At 41.4% G+C, this 8,351-nt stretch overlaps 1 long non-coding RNA gene across 1 annotated transcript in view; it reads right to left on the minus strand.

Annotated features, from left to right (window-relative positions):
* Positions 1 to 7,178, minus strand: part of LOC109523447 (uncharacterized) — a 20,320-nt gene extending 13,142 nt beyond the window's left edge. Inside the window, exons 1-2 of the long non-coding RNA XR_002169761.1 lie at positions 7,166 to 7,178; positions 6,195 to 6,198 (exon numbers count right to left, since the gene is read on the minus strand). This is a non-coding gene — a long non-coding RNA (uncharacterized LOC109523447). The remainder of the gene's footprint in view (positions 1 to 6,194; positions 6,199 to 7,165) is intronic.
* Between the last annotated feature and the right edge of the window lie 1,173 nt (positions 7,179 to 8,351).

An 8,351-nucleotide genomic window follows, 5' to 3' on the forward strand; every position in this document is an offset into this window, starting at 1 on the left:
TAGAGCTGTCAAACCATTAAAATATTTAATCTAATTAAAAACGCAACTGTCATAATAAACGCAAATTAGCTAAAAATTAATCATGATTACTCACGCATTTTTTATAATTTCTGAATTTCCTTTTATATTTTTTGTCTAATTTTTCCCCATTTTAATGCTCTCATCAACATGGAATCATGATTAAGTTTTCTATGTGCAAAATGCAAATATTTACTGAAATAACAATTTCGATTTTCAATTTTACATGAACATTTTTCACTTAGAGCAGTTATTCACACATAATCTCTCACACAATATTACTGTCCATCAACAACAGTGAAAAAAATATTTTGTCACACAACTGCTGCTTTAACTGCTCTTTTTAAGGAATCAAAACAGAGCAATATAACATTATAAAGTGCCCATCTAAGCTAAACTAGTACTCAGCCTATAGTGGATTTAAACCATGGTTGCATACTTCGTTTTTCTCAAGTTTGCTTGGAACACAGCAGTCAGGCTATGTTGATTCTGTTGGTCCTTCTTGCTCGGAAGTCTCTCTACGGTTTTGTGTAGACATCATTTCGGATGATTCCACTTGGTTAGATGACAACACTGGAGACGTTTTATTTTTTCAGTGCTGAACTCTCGAGGTACCTCAGCGCACCGTCGCTGTCAGACGAACACAGAGAAGCCCCCTTTATTTGTATGGACACGGAACACGATAACCTTCCACACAAAATATTTCCAAACAAGTAACAATTGTGTCAGTGGCATACATCGTACTCAACAGGTTACCTGCTCTTTATTCACCAGAGGCTCATCAACCTAGTCTCTTATTTCTCTCCCGAAACAGTGTCTTCTCCCGCTTGGTGTACCTTAGCCTTCTCCGCTTCGTAGAATTTCTGGACATAGCTTGTCATGGAGGCTCTCGCTGGCAATCCATAGTGGAGTCATTCGATGCAATGCGAATGATTTCAGCTTGAGTCTAGCTGTGGACAATGTTGAGTGGCTTGCATGCAGTAGCCATACATTTAGCTATGGCTTCAGCAAATTTGTTCTTCGTTGTGTTATCCATTGTCTTCGCTTTGAAATTATCCATAGCTGTCTGTCTTAGACGAGGGGGCAGAGTACTCACATCAGCTGTGTGCTTGGCCATTAAGTGGTATTTCAGAATCGACATGCTACGATGATAGCTCAGTTTATGACTGCAAAACATACAGGTAATTTTGGTCTTGTCAGTAGAACCATCTGGCAACTTTTTAAAAATAAACTTTCCATTCGAACATTCTTTAAGTATCCGTTTTCGATGTCTCGCGCTGCCGTGGCTGGCCAAACAGACATGGGCGAGGCGCTTGTTGTTTTGTTTCTGGTTTATTTATAGAGCAACGTAACGTAACGTCCGCTGTGACGTGATGCCGCATTAATCTCACGATAAAATATTTAATCATGTTAAAATTGATTTAAATTAACGGCGATAATAACGTGTTTAACTGACAGCACTAATATATATATATATATGTATGTGTATATATATATATATATGTATGTGTATATATATATATATATATATATATATAACTAAATAATCTTGGAGGGCCAACGTTATCCAGACACCACAAAAGAATGTGATTTTCACATGTGGAACCCCATCAGATACTGTCAATGAAAGGTCAGATTTGATTTCTGTCCGTGTATTGATTCAATTCCAAGCAAACTAAGTGAATGGAGATCCGCCTTGCACTTTGAGAAAATAAAATCGGAGCAGAGTTGATTCCTGCGGTTGATGATTGGACTTCCTCACCATGGTCCTGTGTTCCTTGCAGTAAAATTAAATGGTAGTTGGGAGACAAACAACTTAATTCAAATATGCATCAGTAATTAGCTTCGGAATTAGCGGTGTGACGTGCCTCCACATATCAGACCACCCTCCAGGGACGCCTGCAGGTCCAGACAAGCCGCATTTCCAATTATTGACTTGAATTGTTAATTTAGTTATTGTGCCAGCCATAATTGTGATGGGCATTGGGTGTGCAATTTAATTTATTTGACATATTTGCAGTCTGTGGACCAGAAATGGAGCTGACCTGTCTGTTAGGTACAAAAGAAAGGGAAGCCAAAATAGACCTCTTGATTTGGCTGTAGTATGTATAATATACATTCCAACATTCATATACATTGTATATGAATGTTGGAATGTGTGTTGCCGTAGAGTGAGGTGGAGTACCTCCTGAAAAAAATTCGAGGCTGTCCAGCCAGTAACAAACTTTCCCAGACACAGGAGACCTAAAAAATAATGGTATATTATGAAGTTCAACAGTAAATAAACATTTTTATACATTGTATTTTGTAGACTTTATTTTGCCATTGTTTCAAAGTAATTACGAATAGACAGTTGGACCATTAATGTCAATAAATAAAAAAACAATTCCTTAAACACAAAATACCAGTTCAATACAATTTGGATTGCATTATTTTTTTCAACCAAATCATACAACCTGTACATTCTTGTGAGACACCATATGAAGGGTGCATTAGTACAAAAGGCAGTGTGAAGAAGCTGTGAGGTTTCCGGAATAATCCGGATCACGGTGGATCCCACAAACATAGACAGGGATAAGATCTTTGAACAAAAAGGTTTATTTACAAGACAAAAAAAACCCCAAAAAAAACAGGACCGGCAACGTACAACAAATGACGCTGGTGACAAAGAATCAGAACAAAATGAGACAAACCAAAAACACTTGCAAAAGGCAAGGAACCAGCAAAACATAAATTGCTTTTCAGCTCAAAGGACAAGGTAATCCAATCCTGTATGTAAAATGTAAAATGGTGTTGAAAGATCTGGAAACATGGAAGATGGACAGGTTTAAAACTCATTATGTCTAGACAGCCGAAAGAAAATAGCGAAATCAGAAGAGGATTTGGAACATATAAGAAGGAAATGATGAAAAGCCACATTCAACTATTTCAGGATTATTTTTCAAAGGCTCAAGCTCTGAGACTTCTGGGAACCCAAGCCATGCATGTGCATCATCCACCTTGGACAACACAGAAGGCACCTCTGCTTCAACCACCTTCAACAACAGGGAAGACAGTTTTGTCTCAACCCTGGAAAACATTTCTGCTTCGACCCAGTTTGACAACGTGGACGCCACTTCTTTCCCAACCACATGGGACAACAAAAACATCAGAAACAGTAAACAAAAAAACCTGGCAAAAATTTATTTATATTGACTGAAGTTAAAGTGGGCGGCCCGGTAGTCAGCGCATCGACTTCACAGTGCAGAGGTTCAATTCCAGCTCAGGCCTTCCTGTGTCGAGTTTGCATGTTCTCCTGTGCTTCCGTAGGTTTTCATCAAATACTACATGCGCAACAGAATATTTGCATTAAAAAGGAAAACGATTCGATAGAACGTTGAAATGTGAGCAGGGCTGTGTACACTTCAGTTCATTGGTAGATAAAGGGTGGGTGGGGTGGTCAATTATGGTTTTCATATTCAGTGGTACCTCTGCTTATGAAATTAATTGGTTCGGGCAGAAAGTTCTTCACAAGATAATTTTGTAAGTCGAGATGCATTCTCCATGTAAATGCCCTAAGTCGTTCCAAGCACCCCCAAATTCAGACATAAATGTTTCCTAAAGCATAAAAATGCATCAAAATATGTAACAAATATGTGTTACAATCAGATTATTGCACAATAAATGAGAGTTGTGCAGAATGTAAAAAAAAAAAGAATAAAGAATAAAAATAATGGTCATTGAATTTTTAATCTCATTGTTTTTTGCCCTCTTTAGTTCATGTTCTCTCTCTCAGAAGTGGTTTTTGCTTGGTCTTTTGTGAAGAACTGATCCAAGGACGTTTGCTTTTGTCGGCTTTTAACAATCCTTCGAAAACGTTCAAGGCAAACATCAACGAATTGAGCGATTGCCCGACTGGTCAAAACACTTTTTCAGGGTGATTCACATTTACGTAAAACTATCGGAGCATCTCATGGCCCCATGACACATATATATCTATTTATCAATCTACACTCATAGACACATTCAGTAGAGGTCCCTCTTAGCCAATGGGATGCCAGTAATCTCTAAATGACCTTGCGCCACCTTACGTCTCTGAGCTCATCCGCCCCTACACACCTGCCCGGCGCCTCAGGTCTGCAGACCAGACATTATTAAAAGTACCAAGAACTAAACTGAGGCTCAGAGGGGATCGAGCCTTTTCTGTTGCTGGTCCATCTCTCTGGAATGACCTCCCACTGAACATTCGACAAGCCTCCTCGCTGCCCATGTTTAAACTTTCTAGTGGCTGCATGAAAAGCCATCCATTCATTATCTGAATCGCTGATACGAGGGTCACGTGGTCCCTGAACTAAAGATGAGTGGTTGCTGATCACGTATTGTACAATTCTCTCTGCAAAAAACAAGACTATCCCTACGCTTACACACACACACACACACACACACACACACACACACACACACACACACACACACACACACACACACATTTATGAAAGAGTGTGTCTATGTGTGACAGAGAGATAGAGCACCTCATCTTTCTGTATTCGCGTGCATTGTTTAAGAGAGGCAACCCTATTTTGGGAATAAATATAATAATCCCAAATAAATCCCTTGGCGGACAGACCGGCAGACACCACTTTTTTTCTACGTGTCCGCGCACGCTCGCGCGCGCGTGTGTGTGTGTGTGTGTGTGTTGTTTTTTTTGGGGGGGGGCGGGGGGGGTTGCATATTGTAGTGCTCACATACGTCCCCCTGATGCCTTATTCAACCTTCTCCCAACTTTCCTGAAACACATTCTCAGGCACATATCTTTATCGCAACCCAACACTTGTGCTAGTAATCAGCGAGGTGAACCCTCTCTTTTGCCACCCTCCCCCTTCCAACTAAGATGCACTCTAATCTCAACAGTTGCACATTTCATACTAATTGGAATTCTACATCTGGGTTGCTCTCATTGTTTTTCCAAATATTATGTCAAGGGAAAGCATATTGCACTCTCCCATCAGGCCCCGCTATTATTGACTATTCAACTGGAGTACCCATAATAGCTACTCTCCCTCAAGCCTGTGTATGGGAGACAGAGAAAAGATGATAGAAAGATAAAAGAAAAGTGCCATTTTAGAAATAAACAACACACTTGCCTTTTTCTGATGCACGTTTGTAAACTGTAAGTAGGGTGCTAACTGTGGTAAATATAATTCAGTCCATGTCTATTTTTGTCTACTGGTCCACTGGTCAGATTTCTTGTGTTTTGTCAGCCCACAGTGTAGCCTTTCATTGCGAGTCAATAGGGATAGCGTACAGGTTCTCCATGGCCATCAAGAGAAAAAAGCAATTTATTATTATTATTATTTTTTGGGCGGCCCGGTAGTCCAGTGGTTAGCACATCGACTTCACAGTTCAGAGGTACCGGATTCGATTCCAGCTCCGGCCTCCCTGTGTGGAGTTTGCATCTTCTCCCCGGGCCTGCGTGGGTTTTCTCCGGGTACTCCGGTTTCCTCCCACATTCCAAAAACATGCATGGTAGGCTGATTGAACACTCTGAATTGTCCCCAGGTGTGAATGTGAGCGTGGATGGTTGTTCGTCTCTGTGTGCCCTGCGATTCAGGGTGTCCCCCGCCTACTGCCCGAAGACAGCTGGGATAGGCTCCATCACCCCCCGCGACCCTGGTGAGGATCAAGCGGTTCGGAAAATGGATGGATGGATGGATGGATATTATTTTTTGTTTATGTATTATCTTAATTATAATCCCTCAAGGGGGAAATTCAATCACACTCTGCTGTATACAATAGTTCTGTTGCACACCACGCAGAATCCCCGTGACCCCGCGGGAGAAAATGGATTGATGGACCACGCAGAATCACATCACATACATGCAAGGATGCAAGGAGAGATGTCAGAGTGAAAGGGCCACACAAATAGTGCTGCACTTCTTGAACAAGCAGGTTTGCAATGGTGCCTTGGTCAAGTGTATCTCAACTGTAGCCAGGAAAGTAATGAAGGTCCCCTTGAAATGTACAAATTAGAACTTATAAGTTATGATCCTACAATAAAATTATTGCTACTTGCCAATGTGCTTACCGTATTTTCCGCACTAAAAGGCGCACTGGATATGAGACGCACCTTCAATGAATGGCCTATATTTTAATTTTTTTCATATATTGCACGCACTGGACTATAAGGCGCAATATACAATCCTTCCACTGATGAAGCTACAGGTACGTCTTTGTCCTCTCCGTGCCTTCTCTTCTTCCTTAGACTCAGAGGCGTTCATGACCGCCTCCAAAAAACATAAATTAACGATTACTTCAATGAAACTACAAAAATTGAAAATACAGTAATGCATCAAAACATAAAATCACAAAATAAATTCTATAGCCCCCTGACGTAATTTATTTTGGCATTTCCTTGAGCGTAGCTGCACAGAACGATCAGATGTCAGTAAATTTGATCTTAGTTTTACTGTTTGGTGGCTACTACCATCTTTGTTACTGTCAGAGATTTTCTCGGACAAAGTTAAAAAAATGACTCGGCGCACAGGAAAATTGTCTTCAATATCGGCGGGAGGGGATCTCTGAGAGCGAACGACGGTAGTTGCTCCGATGATCACACTCTCGAGCTCCCTTCCCGCCAATTCCGACTTTTATTGTAACATACAAGGAAAACACTGCCCCCGACATTTGCATACCGCACCCCCGGTCCGGCCCCTCGGTAGTGATTGGTTACCTGAGTTTAAGCTTTGAACCACCGGTACATTGGCGCCTTTCTGTCTGGTCTACACTGTATCAACATGTTGCAGACTTCGCGGACGACAAATGTCGCCTGGGCGCGACGGGTGTTCTCAACTCGTCTTTTGTTGTTCAACCGCTGTTCCCAAATTATTCATTCCCCTTTTGTGACCGAGTTTCGCCCTCTCCCCTGTGATTGCCCACCTGCATTGACGTGCTAATTGTGGACTTCAACAGCCCTCCGGCCAGGTGGCCGGCGCCTTTGTGCACAGGCATTTGGGGGTGCTGGATACGCACCCAACCGTTTAGATGTGCCCAAATTAAATGAAACTTTAAACATGATACAATTTTGCTCATAGATTCCTCTAACAGTTACTGATTATTATTATTATTATTATTATTTTTTTATATATGTTAGTTGCTCCATGTACAGCACTTTGTATGCAGCAATGGCTGTTTGAAAGTGCTCTATAAATACAGTTGAGTTGAGTTAAATTGGAGGAGACTGGACTGTGTCAAAAGTGTTTGTTATTTATTCCTTTGTTGTGTACTGTATTCAAAAACGAGGAAATCACCAAATATATTCTGTAGTGGGGCTATAGAATTTATTTTGTGATTTCCTCACTTGATTTTCTGTTTTGATGCATTATTTTCAATTTTCATAGTTTCATTGAAGGAATAGTTAATTTACGTTTTTCCGAGGCGGTCATGAACTCCTCGAGTCGAACGGAAGAAGAGAAGGCACGGAGACAGACAAAGACTACCTGTATTTGTTGAGACTGTGAAAACCATTAATAAAGTGTGCATTTTAAAAAAACAACACCACCGCTCTCCTTTTTTCAGAGCTGCAACAAAAACGTATTTATTAAAGCAACAGCAAGTTATAACATTGTAAGCAAGGAGCCCTCTTGGGGGTCGACATATTACCGTAATGACCATACACAAGGCGCACCGGATTTTAAGACGCGCAGTAAGCTTTTAAGAAAATGGAAGACTTTTCAGTGCGCCTTATAGTGCGGAAAATGCGGTAATCAAAATATGACACAATTGATTGCTGATGGGGCCGCCCGGTAGTCGAGTGGTTAGCACGTCGACTTCACAGTGCTTAGGTTCAATTCCAGCTCCGGCCTTCCTGTGTGGAGTTTGCATGTTCTCCCCATGCTTGCATGGGTTTTACCAGGTCCTACGGTTTCCTCCCACATGGCGGGCCGATTGAACACTCCAAATTGTCCCTTGGTGTGAGTATCAGCGCGAATGGTTGTTTGTTTCTATGTGCCCTGCGATTGGCTGGCAACCGGTTCAGGGTGTCGCCCGCCTACTGCCCGAAGACTGCTGGGATTGGCTCCAGCACCCCCCGCGACCCTTGTGAGGATAAAAGCGAATCAGAAAATGAATGAATGAATGAATAATTGCTGCTGTGGTATGGTGGCAGTGCAGCTAAGTTAGCCGTGGCTACAAATGCAGGCTGTTCTCTGCTGGCTCTTTCCATTTCCTCATTATCCCTTTTAGTGGTACTTGTTCAAATGATGCAGCAGGATTCTTGTGTTGTCCCCCTATTTGAGAGCATCAACTTCAAAAAAACTTGCCCATTGACTTCATTTGCTCCATTTTATTTTAGAGAT

The sequence above is a fragment of the Hippocampus comes genome, unplaced genomic scaffold (genome assembly GCF_001891065.2).
Source record: "Hippocampus comes isolate QL1 unplaced genomic scaffold, H_comes_QL1_v1.1 scaffold239, whole genome shotgun sequence".
Lineage (NCBI taxonomy): Eukaryota > Metazoa > Chordata > Actinopteri > Syngnathiformes > Syngnathidae > Hippocampus > Hippocampus comes.